General features: G+C 34.4%; 1 protein-coding gene and 1 non-coding gene across 2 annotated transcripts in view; one reads left to right on the forward strand and one right to left on the reverse strand.

Moving 5' to 3' along the window:
• The window catches only part of CFAP47 (cilia and flagella associated protein 47), a 478,944-nt gene that overhangs the window by 85,354 nt on the left and 374,847 nt on the right, over nt 1–18,743 (forward strand). The window lies entirely within an intron of this gene.
• Nucleotides 15,060–15,166, reverse strand: LOC113266018 (U6 spliceosomal RNA). The gene has a single exon (XR_003320221.1). It is a non-coding gene; the product is annotated as a U6 spliceosomal RNA (small nuclear RNA).

Here is an 18,743-nt window from a genome sequence, read left to right on the forward strand (position 1 = left end):
CTGTTATTTAGCTTTCAGGAGGAAAAAGTAAAGGAAATTTGAGGACATGTTTAGATTTAAGAAAATGCTAAAGAGTAATTTTGCTCTTTTAAGTGCAATACTTTAGTTGGACTATGTTTTATGGGTTTTGTGCACATGTGGTTCAAGTGGAATGAGTAGTCTACAGAGCTCACTTGTGTCTCTTCTAGCTGTGGGCAAGTGTAGTGTATGAGGTAGCAAAAGCTACTTTTGACGTTAGAGAAAATGAAAATTCTTATACACAATATTTAGTATACTCAGGTGTATACTATACTATATTTGATTTCCATAGGTTTCACCTACATTAATGAACAGTGATATTTGGATACTTCTAATTTTATTTTTTTTTTGGATAAAGTTTTCTATTTTATTATTTTTTTAAATGAAGTATAATTAACATACAGTGTTATATTAGTTTCAGTTGTACAATGTAATGATTCAACAATTCTTTACATTACTTGGTGCTCATCACTGTAAGTGTACTCTGAATCCCCATCACCTGTTTCACCCCCCGCCCCTGCCGTAACCTTCTGTTCTCTAGATAGATACTTTTTAGCAAGGTTACCAAGAAGAGAGAGAACATCTTTTTTTTTTTTTTTTTTAATTATCTTGCAAATATTTTTCTTTGGCTTAATTTAGGCTATCAGATAATATCAGAGTACAAATATTATGTAGATTTTCCTTTTATCTTTTCAGCAAAGGACTTTGATGTACATGAAATATTGTCAGGCTATTTCTAATTTGTCTTTCTAATTCAGACAAAAAGCATAAGCAGCAAGGGATTTGAGGAAATTCAGAAGATGTTTCTCTTTTTAATTTTTACAGTATTCTAACATCTCAACTCTCACATATCCTGACCATTTACAAGTTTTGTTAGCATCAACTTATATTTTAATCAAGTGTGTCAATAATATTCTCTTCCTGCTTATGAAAGTTTATTATCAAAGTTAAAATGGGAAGTTTAGAAGAGCAGAAAGAAAAAATAAGCAATAAGTAAATCCTAATACTTGACAATGAGCCCTGGTTATATATAGGGTTCTCTCTGTTCTTCTCCCTCTTCCTCTATCTCTATGCGTATATTTCTACGTCTATAATTGTAATGAAATAATACTTTATGAATTATTTTTAACCCGCATTTTTTACCCAGTATATCAATTAAAATGTTATGGATACCTTTTTGTGTTTTGAGTTAAGTATTCTAAATACAATTTAAATTTTTAGGGATGATCTATTCTATTATTATCATGTTATAGTCCCTTAACTAATCCTTCTTACTGTGCACTTAAGATTTTTTCATTTTTGGATCTTATAAATGACGCTGTAGAAAACATCCTTCTAGATAAATGCTTGCTTTTACATTATTTATTTTCATTATATCTTTCTAGAAGGAGAATAGTTGGGTCAAACTCTATGTACATATTTTAGGCTATTGATATGTATTGCCAGATTGCTCCAAAAAAGATTATACCAGTTATATTAAATGCCATTAACAGTGCAAAATGTTGCTCATTGTCTTTGTACAACTAGGTTGCATCAATTATATATGCATGCACATATAATATTCTGCCAATCCTATAGGTGAAAGATCATTTTAATTTGTATATCTTGGATTCTTGTATAACAAACCATCCTGCAACAGTAGTGATTTATTTGCTAGCAATTTGGCTTGGTTGGTACTGTTCAAATTCTTTTAACTCTCTGTTAGGAAAAGTGGCCTCTATTCTTTTCTTTTTATAATATTATTGTCAAGTGTTCTGTTTTATTTTTCCTGATAAACTTTGGAGTCATTTTCTCAAGTTTATAAGTTCTATGGGTATTTTGATTCGTGTTGCATTAAACTAATAAAAAAATTATAAGGAAGTAATATCTATTGAAAATTGAGCTTCCTTTTCAGAAATAAGATAAACCTTTTACTTTATTATTTTTTAAAGGTTTATTTATTTGAGAGAGAGAAAGAGCGTGAATGGGGGGAGGGGCAGAGGGAGAATATCTTCAAGCAGACTCCCTGCTGAGTGCGGAGCATGTCATGGGGCTCTATCCCAGGACCCATGAAATCATTCATGACTTGAGCTGAAACCAAGAGTTGAATGCTCAATGGACTGAGCCACCCAGGCAACCCAAGCCTTTTATTTTATTAAAGTATTTTATGCTACTCAGCAAAACTTTAAAATACTTTGAAGTAATTTTTCTGTGTTCTTTTGTGCTGCATAAGTGTTTGGGTTTTATGTATTTTATGATCTTAAATTTTGAAAATAATGTCTGTCTAGGGGTGGCTGGGTGGCTCAGTCAGGTTCAAGCCCCGCATTGGGCTCCACGCTGGGCATGGGGCCTACTTAAAAAAAATCAAGACAAAAGAAACAACTGTCCGTCTTATTTTAAGCTTCAGTTATTTTAAATTATCCTCCAATTTATTTTAGATTTTTTAGGAATACTGTAATAGACTGCAAATATTGTTATTTGTCTCTTCCAATTAAATAATTATGATTTTTACCTATTTTATATTGTTTAGAATTTCCAGAACAAGGTCACATTATTTTCTTGGCTTATTTGGTTCCTGGTTTTCTGTGAAGCACATAATGTTTTAAGCTTATGTTGGGAAATATCTTTCTAGTACTAATTTAACACAAATTTTAATCTAAAATAGATGTATTTTTAATTTAGTAAAATACCTTTTTGCCATCAATCATATTATTATTTAAAGGAGGAAAACAGTTTGATACATAGTGCAACATTGTATTTGTAGCATTAGTATATTTTTGGCACCCATCAGATAATCAGTAAGTATCCATTCAATAAGTAAATTAAAATGCAGCACATAAACCTGCATCTTTGGTTTTGAGAATTTACTCTATTTTTTCTTTTGGATACTTAGAATTGAAATTCATGAGGAAAGGGTATGTGCATTTTATTTATTGGCACATATATCCACATTGCCACCACAAAACTTGTATCAATTTGTATTTCCATTGATAATCATCATTCAGCAAATATCTGTTGAGCACCTATTAGCTACCCTGCATTCTCTGGACCTTGAGGTTATAGTGGAAAGCTTACATCCTAGTGTGGTAACATTGCTATCTTTTCTTCACATCTTCTTCTTCGTATTGGGTATTATCATTTGCCAGTGTAAAACACATGTGTGACAAAAGTCCAATGTATCTGTTTTGTTTTGTTTTATTTTGTTGTCACTTTTGCTTTTTGTGATGTCATATCTAAGAAGCTTTTACCTAACCCAAATCATAAAGATTTCTGTTTGCTTCTAAGAGTTTTATAACATTACCTCTTAGGTTTATGTCTGTGATCCATTCTGAATTTTTTTTGTGTATGCTGTAAGAATCTAGTTTTATTCTTTTGCATGCAATGTCCGTTTGTTCGAGGAGAATTTATTGAAAATATTATTTTACCCCATTAAACTGCCTTAGCACCCTTGTCCAAAATCAGTTAAACATAAATGTGGTGTAGAAGTGGTGAGAGCAAACATCTTAATTTGTTCCTGGTATTAGGAGGAAAGCATCCATCTTCCATCTTTAAATATGATGTTAACAATTTTTTTTGTGGACTCCTTTTATCAGGTTGAGGAAGTTCTCTTCTATTCCTAGTTGAGTATTTTGATCATGAAAGAAATTTGGATTTTGTCAAATATTTGGCTTCTATTTTGGTGATCTTGATTTGTCCTCTTATATTAATATGGTACATTATATTTATTGATTTCTATATGTTAAACCAACTTTACATTCCTGGGATAAATCACACTTGACCATTATACTTGGAGTGTAATTCTTTTTATATATTGCTGCATTCAATTTCCTAATTATTTTCTTGAGGGATTTTGCATCTGTGTTCATAAGCAATATTGATCTGTAGTTTCCTTCCTTCAACTGTCTTTGTTTGGTTTTAGTATCAGGGTAATATTGACTTCTTAGAATGAGTTTTGAGAAGCATTCTCTCCTGTATTTTTGAAAGAATTTGTGAAGGATTGTATTGCAAATCTTTAATTTAGTGATATATTTCACCATTGAAGTCGTCTGGTCCTGGGCTTTCCTTTGTCATATTTATTTTAAATTACTAATTCAATCTATTTGCTTGTTATAGATCTATTTAAATTTTTTATTTCTTTTAAAACTTATGATAATCCTTTAATTGATAATTATATAGTACTTAGAGTTTATAAAGTAGTTACATGTCTAGTACCACTTTATTTCCACATGAATCCAATAAGACAGGCATTGAGACTTCAGATTTTTTCCCCTTTTTCCAGTCATAGAAGCCAATGCACAGCGAGGCTAAGTGTTTTGTCAAGGCTACCTGCTGGTGAGCTGTACAGCTTGAATAAAACAGTGTTATATCCTCAGCCTCCTGACCCACTGGACATTCATGATACCATGTTAGGAATCCAAACATGATAAAGAATAGTACATATTCTTTTAGCCTATGGACACAAAACTTTTGTATCTATTCTTTAGGTTTATTAACTTTTTTTGTTAGCATTCAAAATCTTCAATTTCATAATGTTACACTCATCAAAATGTCTCTTTTCTGTTTTTATATGGTCTCTTTTTTGTTCCATCTTCCATATTCATAGAAAGAAATTTGCAGTCACAATTTCTTCTGGGATTAAGTTTATTTTGGGGATAATTTGTAGATGCTTCACTAATTATATCTGCAAGGGTATCTATAGACGTGAATAAAATAAAAACCCATAATACTATGGAGAAAAAGAAATTGACACTTGTCAGGAATTTGTAGAATATTGGGAAATGTTATCTTGAGTTAAATATATATCAGTACAGGACAATTAAAAAAATTAAGGCCATGTCAGTTGAGGTGGCATGATTATATTATTTGATACAAAATAATCTGTCATCCCAGTTGTTAAGCATGAGTAGCATTTCTGTGTCAGATCAAGTCATGGGCTGACTTTAAAAAAGTTTTTTTGCATATATTCCTCTTTGTAAAATTTAGCATCCAGAACAAAAGGAGAGTTTCTCTTATTTCTCATTCTTTAGTTCTTTATTAGTATTGCCTGTTAGATTTCATTTATAGATTTCATATGCATTTCCTCTGACTTATGTTCCACTTTGGTTGGAGCCCATTAGATGGTTTCATTCCCTATTCATTTTGAAATGACGAGATATTCCTTTTTTATTTATGTTTTCTCTCCTGGGAACTTTCTATTTTGCTGTAATCAGTTCTCTGGCTTCCCTTCAGAAAACTAAGGCCATTGGGTCTCCCCTACTTTCCCTACCCTCCTTTATCTATATCTTAATAGTTTTCTTTAATACTTCTTCCAGGCAAGTTTCCCTATTTTTTTTTTTTATTGAGATCTAATTGACATATAACATGTATTAGTTTCAGGTGTATAACATAATGATTTGATATGTGTATATATTGTGAAATGATTACCACAATAAGTTTAGTTAACATTTATCACCTCATATAGTTACAAGTTTTTTTCTTGTGATGGGAACTTTTAAGATCTATCTTAGCAACTTTGACGTATAACAATACAGTATTATTAACTGTAGTCACTATGCTGTACATTATATCCCCAAGACTTAGAACTGGAAGTTTGTATTTTTGGTGGTCAAATGTTCTGTTTCTTCTCAAGAAATTTTATCAAAGTTATCTAATTTGTTGGCATACAGTTATTCATGGTGTTCTCTTATTATTTTTATTTCTGTAGGTTAGGTAATAATGTTTCTTTTTTCATTTCTGACTTTGTTTTATTTTAAAATTGAGTCATCTCCATCTTGGTTAGCCTATCTAATGATTTTGTCAGTTTTGTTGATATTTTCAAGATGCAGTTTTTGGTATAGTTGATTTACTATACTGTTTTTGATTCTTTATTTCCTGTATTTCCACTTTATCCTTTCCTTCTGTCTACTTTGAGTTTAGTTTGCTTTCTTTCTTGTCTTTTTTTAAGGTGGAAGGTTAAGGTATTGAGTTGAGATCTTATTTTTTTATATAGGTATTAAAGCTAGACATTTCCCCTGTAACCATTGTTTTACCTGTATTTCAAAAGTTTTGGTCTGTTGGGTTTTAATTTTTGTTCGTCAAAGTCTTTTTGCAATTTCTCCCTAAATTTTCTCCTTCTGTTATTGACTTCTAATATAATCCCATTTTGATTGGAGACTATACTTTGTATTATTTAAATAAGTTTAAATTTATTGAGGCTTGTTTTATTACAATCTATATAGATTATTTAGATGTGTTGAGGTAAATCTAAAACCACTAAAAGAGTTGAAAATGATTGCATCTGGATTTGTGTATGTGTTTTTCTTTGTGTGTGTGTGTGTGTGTGTGTGTGTGTGTGTGTGTAAGTATATGATGGTGAAGGGATTAGATGCTAATTTTCAAAATTAGTTGGGATTATTTTTGCTTTATTTTTTCAAATCTGTACTCTTGTAATTTTGATAAAGACAATAAGTCACAATAAAAAAATAATCCTTTTGTGACAGGTTAATATTTTGAAGCATTGTGTCTTTCTCCTACTCAGTGCCTGCATTTTGTATGTACACAGACATATGTAAACACACACACACACACACACACACATTCTTCAGTAAGAAACTAAGGAAAAGAAGAGAAAGAAACTAATAAGTTTGTGTAGTATTTAATCTATACGTTTTCAAGTATATTAAGATCAGTTTATATGTTTTCTTATTAAATCTATGTTGTGATTTTATATTTTTATATAGTGGAAATATATAACTGTGTTTTTAATGTCATCATTCATCCACAAAAGCATTTTAACCTGAGGGTCACTAAAAATTAGAAAAAGTATATAACTCAGTTTAAGTTTGTTACATGACTTTTTGGGGAGAATTCATATACAATTTGGTATTTTCATTTTTTTTAGTTCAATTTAGTGTTTAACATTGTCAACAATTAAAAACTTGTTAATCTATTTTTTAATGTTTAGACTGTGGCTCTCATAGGATTCTAAAAATTTGTTCTGAAATTAACTTATATGTATTTAGTTCTCTGGAGTGCCACACATTCCTTAAGAGTTTGAATTGTTCTGCATTTCCTGGGTATTTTAAAGGGAGATTTACTTAGAGTATTGGAATGTAATTCAGTTCAACAAATGAGATGAACATAAAAAAAAAGCAACCCTGAAGAGACAGTATACCCTGTGAGATTTTGTTCTATAAATTTGTGCTAGTGAGGTAGATTGATTATCTGGTTTCTAGTCATTTCACTTATCCTCCACTCTGTTTATAGCTAGCTATAAGTTATCTTTCTGTGTGGGTGTGTGTGTAGATGTAAATAGTCAGTGGGTGCTCTCTTGGTTGACCTGTGTAGCAGGCAAATGTAAAATCATAAAGGGCTGGATTTATTTCTAGTTGTACCCCTTCCTTTCCTATACTGCACCAGGTTTGAGTATAATTAAAAGTGCTGGTGGGCAGTTATAGTTGTGTTTGGCATCCTTGATTGCAATGGTTTGATCACCCTGTCATTCAAGCCCCTCCTTTCCTTGTGGTCCACTCACATGGCTTTCTGGCCAGTGTATAGAATTGTGCTTCTTTATACGGTAGCCACTAGCCATGTGTGGATATTTAAATTAAACTTTAAAGTTAAATAAAATAAAAAAATTTATTTCCTTAGTCAAAATAGCCACATTTAAAGTTCTCAGGATCTGCACATGGCTATTGGACAGTGCAGAACATTTCGTCATCACAGAAGGTTGTATTTGACAGCACTGGTTTAGATCTTTCCTGGTGTTTACCCTTACTTTTCCTGCCGCTGTGGCCCAGGTTCTGCTCTGTGGCACAGGTTAGTCAATCTCCAGTGGCTTGGTTGCTCTGAAGCTCTCATCGGTCCTCCTCTATGTTTGCCCTAAAGCTCTTGAAAATAAGGGAGAATCGCTAAATTTTTTAACTTTTTTCTTTTTTTCTACCAACCTTTGTCCTTCAGGGATATGCAACCTTTGGGTAAGCGTTTCGCAATGGTTATTTTGGATTTACAATCATTCTTACAGGAAGGCAGGATGATCATTCAAGGTTTAAAAGAGAGGATGTTTGAGTGACACCTGCCCCATAAACATTTTTGTCTACCAACACTGACTGGGGGATTGAAATCTTCATCAGAATATCATTTTTCAATTTGAGGTATTCCTCTGTTTGAATGATGACAACTAGGAAAACAAAGTGGCACATATCACAAAACTTTCCAAGATTACCCTCTTCCTTAGATAGCTCAGTGGTTTCACAGTGATAGCCCTCATTTGCTGTTCTCTCTCTGTATCCCTGAGTTTCTGTGTAAGAGATAAATCTTATATTCTTTAGTTCTGTTGCGAGGATGAGACGTGGGTGGAGACATCATGGAACCTCTGAATTTTGCATTCTGAGTAATTACAGGGCTACCTTATTTTATATAAATTGTGAAGATACGACTTATGAGAAAGCAAGTCCAGTATCATTTCCCGCATACAGACAATTGGCAATTAGAGAAGGCAGGGAATGACTCTCAGCTCTGTGAATTTGGCACACAGTGTTTTAGAAAATATGTGTTTTGAGAGGGAAAAAGGTCTCACAATTAAAACGAAAAGAGACAATTAAGGGCTGAGATCAGTACATCGAATTATCTTGACAGTTACCAACATCATCGTCATTTGTGACATCAGATATTCTCGAATGAAGCCTACAGTCATGCTCTGTGTTAAACCTCTCCTACCCCTCCCATCTTCCACTTCTCTTATCCCTGACTTTGGGACCCAGCACTAGACCCAGTGACAGTCAAGACTCAATACTCAGTGACTGTTAGGATTTTCATCTGTCATGATGACATTTTAGCTCAGTCATCCTGCAAGTGGAGCGCTCTGAATAGATTCTCATCCCTACTGTCTCCGAGCTCCCTCACACTTGGCTTTCTTTCCCTTCCTATCTCTCCTCTAGGATCCCTATAGTTACGTAAGTTTTCTGTGTTTTTTAGGGCTTCCTTTCCCTTTGTACTTTCTTCATATTATGAATATGTCCCTCTCTAGGGCACTGTTCCTTATATAGCCTTGCCTTTGGATCTGGATGTGGCTCTAGAGGTGATGCTTGCTGGAAGCCTTGCTCCCTGGGTGGATTTTTTTAGATGGTCTTTTTCTGTTAAAAATGGCTGCTTCTTTGAACTTCATATTATATGAGTTTACCATTTCCCCTTGCGCAGAGTAATAATCTCTGGATGTTGCTATCAGCCAGTCTCATCGTGTATTCTATACTCCACTCCTCTAATTTTCTGAGTGATTTCAGTATTCATGTGGAGGTCCACCCAGAATCCTGGCCTCCCATTTCCTTGTCTTCACGTTTCCATTGATCTCCTCCTCCATTCCCTCAGCTTCTTCCATTGGGAATCCATCTCCATCCATCCCAATCAGATGAGGATGACAGTTTGGGAAACATGCTTTTTGATACTCTTTGACTTTAAAATATGTATTCGTATTTTATGAACAAAACCTAAAACAAAGGATAAGATAGTAACCTAAAAATAATATAAAAACTGTTAAAATACGTATGATAGAAAATATTGATTTATATTGATACTCAAAATAGGAACAAAAAGATAAACCAGAAGAGGAAAAAATTAATGGGACAGGATATAACTAGCTGCTGCTGATTAATGACAAATTCTACGGGAAATAAGATCAAGCAAAATTGTTTTAAGGACTGATATATGAAAGCAGGTAGTATTTATACATGAAATATATCTTTATTCAATTCACTCCTTGACATCTGTGTATTGGTGTCGTTGCAGAAATAGAATATCATGGGAATGAGTTGCTTGCTCTGATTTGTCAAAATAAAGAAACATTCATGAACATAAAACATGCTATAGTATTTTTTGCTTCTCTAATTCTATTATGAGGACAGTCTATTTATAAAAGATTCTATGACAAGAGATAGAATTGTCAGTGGTATGGCCAGTGTCTCGGTCTGTTCAGGTTCTAGTAACAAAATACCACAGACTGAGTAGTTTGTAAACAACAAAAATTTATGTATCGCAGTTCTGAAGCCTGGAAGTCCAGGATCATGGCAGTAGCGTGGTAGAGTGAGGGTCCTCTTCTGGGTTGCAGACTTCTTGATGTGTCCTCACCTGGTGGAAGGGGTTAGGGATTTCTGTGGTGTCTCTGATAAGGCACTAATCCCAATCATGAGGGTTCCACCTTCATGGCCTAAGCACCTCCCAAAGGCCCTGCCTCTTAATATTATCATCTTTAGGGGTTAGGATTTCAACATGAATTTTGAGGGGATGCTTTCAGACCACAGCAGCCAACTAATGTTAAATAAAAACAAAATGAGGGGCGCCTGGGTGGCTCAGTCAGTTAAGTGCCTGCCTTTGGCTCAGGTCATGATTCCAGAGTCCTGGGATCAAGCCCCACATCAGGCTCCCTGCTTGGTGGGGAGCCAGCTTCTCCCTCTCCCTGCCCCCTGCTTGTTTTCTCTCTCTCTGTCCATCAAACAAACAAACAAACAAACAAACAAAAAACCAAAATGAAAATCCAAATGTCTTGCCTAGTAGAGTGATATGCATGGCCGGAACTCTAAGTATAGCCTTTCTTTTATTAACTATTCATTTTATTTTAAATTTTCAGATTGTCAGGGCGCCTGGGTGGCGCAGTCGTTAAGTGTCTGCCTTCGACTCAGGGCGTGATCCCAGCGTTCTGGGATCGAGCCCCACGTCAGGCTCCTCCGCTAGGAGCCTGCTTCTTCCTCTCCCACTCCCCCTGCTTGTGTTCCCTCTCTCGCTGGCTGTCTCTGTCAAATATATAAATAAAATCTTTAAAAAAAATTCTCAGATTGTCAGCATCAGCTTTATGAGTATAGCAAAGCACTAGGTGTGTGTACCTCTGAAACCATCGTTATCAAGATCTTGGAAACTTAGATATGTCAGTGATGCTATTATTCTTCTCTTTCCTACATTTAAAACATTTGCCATTCTTACTATTATATTCCTCCTTCCACCTCCAGAAACTTACCAAGAAACCATAGAGCAATAGCTGTTGCAGGATCAATATTTTAAAATTATTTGAAACATAAATAATGTTAGGGGTTTTTTTGTTTTTTTTTAAAGATTTTATTTATTTATTTGCCAGAGAGAGAGACAGCCAGCGAGAGAGGGAACACAAGCAGGGGGAGAGGGAGAGGAAGAAGCAGGCTCCCAGCAGAGCAGGGAGCCTGATGCAGGGCTTGATCCCAGGACCCTGGGATCATGCCCTGAGCCAAAGGCAGACGCTTAGCGACTGAGCCACCCAGGAGCCCCAATGTTAGGTTTTAATAAAAAATCAATATATAGTTAATGGGTCAAAAAATGAATTTTAATTTAAATCATTTTCATATTTTATAATTAAAATGCTGTAATAGATTTTACATATGTAAATATTTTACCTTTGCATTCAGTTTTAGTTTCAGTTATTTTATACATTGATTTTATTTTTTATAATTTAAAAATTTTTAATTAATTATATAATTTATAAAATTCACAATTTGATTTCCAAAGTTGATATTTGGGGCCGCAGCCACTTCTAAATCCTACACACACACCCTTACCCTGGTTCTTTAGTTTTTAACTGATGAGCCCACAGGGAGGAAATTAACAGGATTCAAAGGTTTAGGCCATTTCAATTTTCAAGTGAGCTGTTCGTCACAGACATCCATCTAAAAGATGGAGAATGTTAGGAAGAATAGTTAAGCTGTTTAATCTCAATAAATAGAAAAATCTCATGTAAGACCTAATACAGTAGAGTCTCTTCAATCATTTTGCAAAAACAGAGTCTCTTATTTTTTACCTCTCTAGAACCCTGAGGTCATCACATGATAGGGGTCTGAGGGAATGCCTGGAAACCTTTGTATTGACTTCTCCCTCCTTTATTTTTTAAGAAATAATTTATTGAGAGGAAATTTATATAACATAAAATGAACCATTTTTAAAGTAAACAATTCAGTGGCATTTACTGCCTTTACGGTATGATATAACTATTTCTTCTGTCCCATTTCAAAACATTTCAATCACTGCAAAGCAAAACCCTTTACTTATTAAAGCAGTTTCTCCTCACCTATCTTTCCACTAGCCACTGACAGCCACCAATCTGCATTCAGTCTCTATGGATCTATCTCTTCTGGATTATTTCATATAAAAGGAATTATACAGTTTGTGACCATTTGTGTCTCACTTAGCACAATGTTTTGGTTTTTCATTTTTATTGTGGTAGAAAACATGTAACATAAAATTTGCCATCTTAACTATTTTAAGTGTTAAATTTTAGTATTCACATTGTTGTGAAACAGATCTCCAGAACTTGTTCATCTTGCAGATCTTTTTTTTTTTTTTTTAAGTTTTTATTTGTTTATTTGACAGAGATAGAGACAGCCAGCGAGAAAGGGAACATAAGCAGGGGGAATAGGAGAGGAAGAAGCAGGCTCATAGCGGAAAAGCCTGATGTGGGGCTCGATCCCAGAACGCCAGGATCACGCCCTGAGCCAAAGGCAGACGCTTAACCGCTGTGCCACCCAGATCTGAAACTCTATACCCATTTAAAAATACTCCCCTTTTCCCCTCTCCCCTGAAACCTGGGCAACAACCATTCTTCTTTGTGTTTCTATAAACTTGACTACTTTAGATGCCCCATACTAGGTGGAATCATATAGTATTTGTCTTTTGGTGACTGGATTATTTCTCTTAACATAATGTCCTTGATGATCATTCATGTTGTAGAATATGACGGGATTACCTTTATTTTTAAGCCTAAATAATATACCAGATTTTGTTTATCCATTCATCTATGGACATTTGTTTTGCTTCTGCCTCTCAGCTATTTTGAATAGTACTATTATGGAGATAGCGGTACAAATATCTCTTTAGGACCCTGCTTTCAGATCTTTTAAATACATACGTAAAAGTGGATTGCTGAATTAAATGGTAGCTCTATTTTTAATTTCTCGAGGAAACTCCATACTGTGTTTTCCATATTGCTGGCACCATTTTACTGTCCCACCAATACTGTAAAGGATTCCAGTTTCTTCACATTCTTTTCTGGGTTTTTGATCATAGCCATGATAGTGGGTCTGAGGTGATATCTTATTGTAATTTTGATTTGCATCCCTCTGATGATTTGTGTTGTCAAGTATCTTTTCATATGCTTGTTGGCCAGCTGTATATCATCTTTGGGGAACTATCCACTCAAGTCCTTTGCCCTTTCTAAAATTGAATTATGATTTTTTTGTAGTTGAGCTGTAGTTCTTTGTATATTCTGGTTATTAATCCCTTATCAAATAAATGGTTTGCAATCATTTCTCAATTTCATAGGTTGCCTTTTCACTCTGTTGATTGTTTACTTTGATGAACAGATATTTTTTTGTTTGATGTAGTCCCGTTTGTCTATATTTGCTTTTGTTGCCTGTATTTTGGTGTCATATCTAAGAAATCATAGCCAACTCTAATGTTACAAAGCTTTCCTGTAGGTTTTCTTCTTCAAGTTTTATAGTTTTAGGTCTTATGTTTAGGTTTTTCATCGAGTTTGAGTCAATTTTTTTTTTTTTAAAGATTTTATTTATTTATTTGACAGAGATAGAGACAGCCAGCGAGAGAGGGAACACAAGCAGGAGGAGTGGGAGAGGAAGAAGCAGGCTCAAAGCAGAGAAGCCTGATGTGGGGCTCGATCCCATAAAGCCAGGATCACGCCCTGAGCCGAAGGCAGACGCTTAACCGCTGTGCCACCCAGGCGCCCCGAGTTTGAGTCAATTTTTGTATGTGGTATGAGATAAGGGCCTGGTGCCCTTATAAAAAATTAATTGTCTGTAGGTGTATGGTTTGTTTCTGGACACTCTGTTCCATTTGTCTACATGTTTATTCTTATGCCACTATCACACTGTTTGGATTACTGTAGCTTTATAATAAGTTTTGAAATTGAGAAGTATGAGTTCTTTACCTTTGTTCTTTTTTCAAATTGTTTTGGCTATTTGGAGCCTTAATATTTCTTACGAATTTAATTGTTTATCCACTTTTGCAAAAATGGCCATTGTAATTCTGATAGGGATTGCCATGAATTGTAGATTGCTTAGTGTAGTACTGACATCTCAACAATACTGAATCTTCCAATCAGGGAATATTAGATGTCTTTCCATTTATGTAGAACGTTAATTTCTTTCAACAATGTATTGTAGTTTTCGCTGTACAAGTTTGTCACAACATGGACACATTTATTTCTAGGAATTTTATTCTTTTGGATCTTATTTTTTTAAATTAATTATTTATTTATTTTAGAGAGGGAGAGAGTACAAGTAAGCACCCATGAGCAGTGGGAGGGGCAGAGGGAGAAGGAGAGAAGCAGACTCCCCATTGAGTGTGGAGCTTGATGTGGGGCTTCAAGCCCGACATGGGGCTTGATCTTATGACCTGAGATCATGACCTGAGCCAAGATCAAGAGTTGGATGCCTAACCGACTGAGCCACCCAGACACCCCTTGCATCTTATTTTAAATGAAACTGTTTACTTATTTTATTTTTCAGAGTTCATTGCTAGTGTGTAGAAACACTTAATTTTTGCTTGTTGACCTTGTACATTGCAATTTTCCTGAATTCATTTATTAGCTCTATCAATTTCTTTGTGGATTCTTTGTGATTTTCTCTATACAGGATCATTTCATCTGCAAATATATATAGTCTTAATCCTTCCTTTCCAATCCGACTGCCTTGTATCCCACCCTCTTTTTTTGGCCCAATTGTTCTGCCTAGAACTTATACTACATTATTCAATGACATTGGCAGAAAGAGGACGTCCTTACATTGTTCCTGATCTCAGGGGGATGGCTTTCAGTATTTCACCCTAAAATATGATGTTAACTGTGCGTTTTTTGTAAGTGTTCCTTAGTGTGTTGAGGAAGTTCTCTTCTATTCTTAGTGTTCTGAGTGCTTTTGTTATGAAAGGATGTATGATTTTGTCAGTTTTTTTTTTCTGTATCAATTGGCATCACCATTTTTTCTTCAATCAGTTAATGTGGAGTATTTTATATATATGTGTGTGTATATATATGTACACATACATACACACATATAGTTTTAAATATGGAATACTTCATAAATTTTTGTGTAGTCATTGCACGGGGGCCACTCTAATCTTCTCTGAACCATTCCAACTTCAATGTATGTGCTGCTGAAGCAAGCACATTTATTGATTGATTTTTGTATGTTGAACTGCCTTTTCATTCTTGGGATAAACTGCACTTGGTCATGGTATATAATGCTTATAACATGCTGATAGATTTGGTTTGCTAGTATTTTTTTAAGGATTATATTGTCTGCATTCATGAGGGATATTGATCTGTAATTTTTTTTTCTTACAGTGTCTTCATCTGTCTGATATCATAGTAATGTTGATCTTATAGAAGAGGTTAGGAAGTTTTTTTCTATTTTCTATTTTTGGAAGAATTTATGAAGTATTGCTGTTAATTCTTTAAATATATGGTAGGATTCGCCAGTAACACCATCTGGTCCTGAAATTTCTCTTTTGGCGGGGCTTGTTGATTCATTATTCACTTCTATAAATCTGTTCATAATTTATATTTCTTCTTTGATCAATTTTGATAATTTTTGTTTTTCTACGAATCTGTCGATTTCATCTAGATTATTTACTTTTGGTATACAAATTCTTGATACAATTCTTTGAGTCTTCCTCTTCTTTTTGTATGGTTGATAGTAATATCCATGTTCCATTTTTTTTTCTTTTGATCAGGAGTCGTCTAGTCTTTATTAATAAATACAAATATTAACAGAAATTTATTTGTTTATGAATATGCACAATTTATTATTTTTTATTTTTATTTTTTATCGTGTTCTGTTAGTCACTATACAGTACATCATTGGTTTTTGATGTAGTGTTCCATGATTCATTGTTTGCATATAACACCCAGTGCTCCATGCACTATGTGCCCTCCTTAATACCCATCACCACATTCATTTTTTGTATTAATTATTCATTTCTTATTTTCTGTTCCTTTTCCTGTCTGGCTTAAAGTTCTGTACTTTAAAAAAAAATCTTCAAAGAACCAACTTTTAATGTCATTGATTTTTATTATTTCTGTCTCTTTGTTGATATTCTCGTTTTTTTCATACATCATTTTCTTGTTTTTTCTTTCTCCCTTTTTCTGTTGTTTAGCTCTATGAGCAATTTTTAAAAAATATTTTATTTCTTTATTTGAAACAGAGAGAGAGTGCAAGCAAGCAAGAGTGGGGAGAGGGGCAGAGGTAAAGGGAGAAGAAGACTCCCTGCTGAGCAGGGAGCCCAATGCCGGGCTTAATCCCAGGACCCCGGGATCATGACCTGAGCCAAAGGCAGACGCTAACTGACTGAGCCACCTAGGCCCCCCGTCTATGAGCATATTTAAGACAGTGGATTTAAAGTTTTTGTCTAGTAAGTCCAGTGCCTGGACTTCCTCTCTGATGGTTTCTGTCATTTAGTTTTTCCTTTGACTGGGTCATGCTTTCTTATTTCTTGGTATGCATTGTGGGTTTTTTTGTTGAAAAGTGGGTATTTGAATGTTATTATGTGGTAACTCTGGAAATCTGATTTTATCTGTTCTTGATTGTTGAAGGCTGCAATCATCCATTTGTTTAGTGACTTATCCAAATTAGTTTTTGCAAAGAATATATTCCTTCTGTGTGTGTTCACTAAAATCTCTGCTCCCATAGCTTATGTTCAGCTAATGTTTTGATAGAGATTTCCTTGTGCATTGACTCTGTGCCAGCGCCCTTACTCAGCATTTATAACTCTGTTCTGGCCTTTACATGCTTCTTGCATTTAGCCTACAGATCAGACAAAGGAGATATCTTAGAATCTCCTCAGGTCTTTCCTGATCACATGTCCTTCCTTAGGCGTGGTTTTGGCTTTCTAGATTCTCCAGCACACATTTGTGCTTTTGAATGCTCTTATTTCCCAAAGAAACTCTCTCCCCAGCTTTTCTTTCCAGGGGTTAATCTGCTTGCATGTCTCAGCCATAATCTTTTGTCCCACATGGCTGCAAGTTGTTTGTTTGCCTGACAGTATTTTGGGGCAGTGTCCACTAATTTTCTGACCCATTGATTTTTGAAGTCGGGCAAAACAAAGACAAGGACCTTACATCAGTCCTTCCGGTGACCCCAGAAGCTTAGAACAAATACAATGACTTGTGAGTAAGGTCTGCTGTGTTTCATCCAAAACCAGAGTTTCACACTGAGACCTCCATCTGCAAGACGGAAGATGAGTCAGAAAGGGAGAGGCTCAGGGGCGAGTAAAGGTACCACAAAGCTTCCCTACCGTTTTAAAGTTGTGTTTTTCTTGAGTCAGTGTTCACTTGGTTGCTGTGAACCTTTGACTATTTTCCAGAGTTCTAACAAAGTTGGTCCTGTCAACTTTTGCTTGTTTTTCAGTGTTTCTGTGGAGGGATGGGCATTTGGATTTGGATTTCCATTATTTGGCTGATATGATCCCCTCCTTTCCTTTTGTTGTGGGTCCTGAACACCAAGAGTGACTCTTTTTCTTCTCTTTGATGCAAGATTGTATTTTTGTCAAGGCTGAACCACAGTTTTCATTTTAAAATGAGAGGCTAGCACTATATAATTTCCAAGATGTTATGAATCTCTAGGTGTTCATTCTTCTATGACTCATCTTGTTAGCTGCCTATATTGTTAGTCTGTTTTAGATTTTAAGGCCAGATGTATTAAAATCACAGCTAAGGAATTAGGTTTAACTTCTTTTCATTTCATTTGTTTTAAAAGTTATGGTGCAGTAAAATGGTTTTTTTGTTACATGAATATTGGCAAATCGTACAATTGTATAGCAAATACAAAAATCAATATAGAGAACACTTTATCCCCTCCTTTAATTTTTTTTTTTTTTTTTTTTTTTTTTTTTTTACTTGTTTGCAGTCAGCCTTTCCCCCAGTTCTGGTTCATAACAAATACTGATCTCATTTTGTTTGTATAATTTTGCCTATTCACTTATATATCATATTAAATGAAATCTTAAGATAGGTTGCCTTTTCAGTCTGGCTTCTCTTAGAATAATGCATCTGCTATTCATCCATATTATATATGGAACACTGGTACATTACATTTCATTGTTGAAAAGTATTCTTTTATGTGGATTTACCAAAGTTTGTTGTCCATTCGTTGTTTGGTGGGAATTTGGCTTATGTTTTTCGTAATTATGAATAAGGCCACTATAAACATTTATATGCAAGTGTTCATTTCTTTTTGGTAAACACCTAGAATTAGGAATTGGGGGCTTTATGTTAAGTGCATGTTTAATTTTCTAAGACAGTGGGAAAATATTTTTCATGACTGTGAAATTGTGCATTCCTATCAACAATGTATAAATGGTTTAGGTGCTCACATCTTTAGTTCTTGGTAATGTCATTGTTGTTTAAGTAATTGTGATAGGTGTGAAGTATTCTGTCCTGTGAATCAATTTACATTTCCCTAATGTGTGATTATGTTAAACATCGTTTCTTGTGGTATTATGTACATTTTTTCTTAGTTGTCTTTTCACATCTTTTACTTGGTTCTTCATTAGGAACTTTGCTTTTTATTGATTTTGTGTGTTCTTTTATATATTTTGTATACAAGTTGGAGTTTTTGGTCAAAGATGTGTTTTTGGCTTCTAATTTTATTTATTAAACATTATCTTTAACAGGACAGATGTTTTGATTTTGATAAAGTATAGTTTAATCATTTTTTCTTTTGTAGATGATTAATTTGGTATTGTAT

Source organism: Ursus arctos, chromosome X (assembly GCF_023065955.2).
Source record: "Ursus arctos isolate Adak ecotype North America chromosome X, UrsArc2.0, whole genome shotgun sequence".
Classification (NCBI taxonomy): Eukaryota; Metazoa; Chordata; class Mammalia; order Carnivora; family Ursidae; genus Ursus; species Ursus arctos.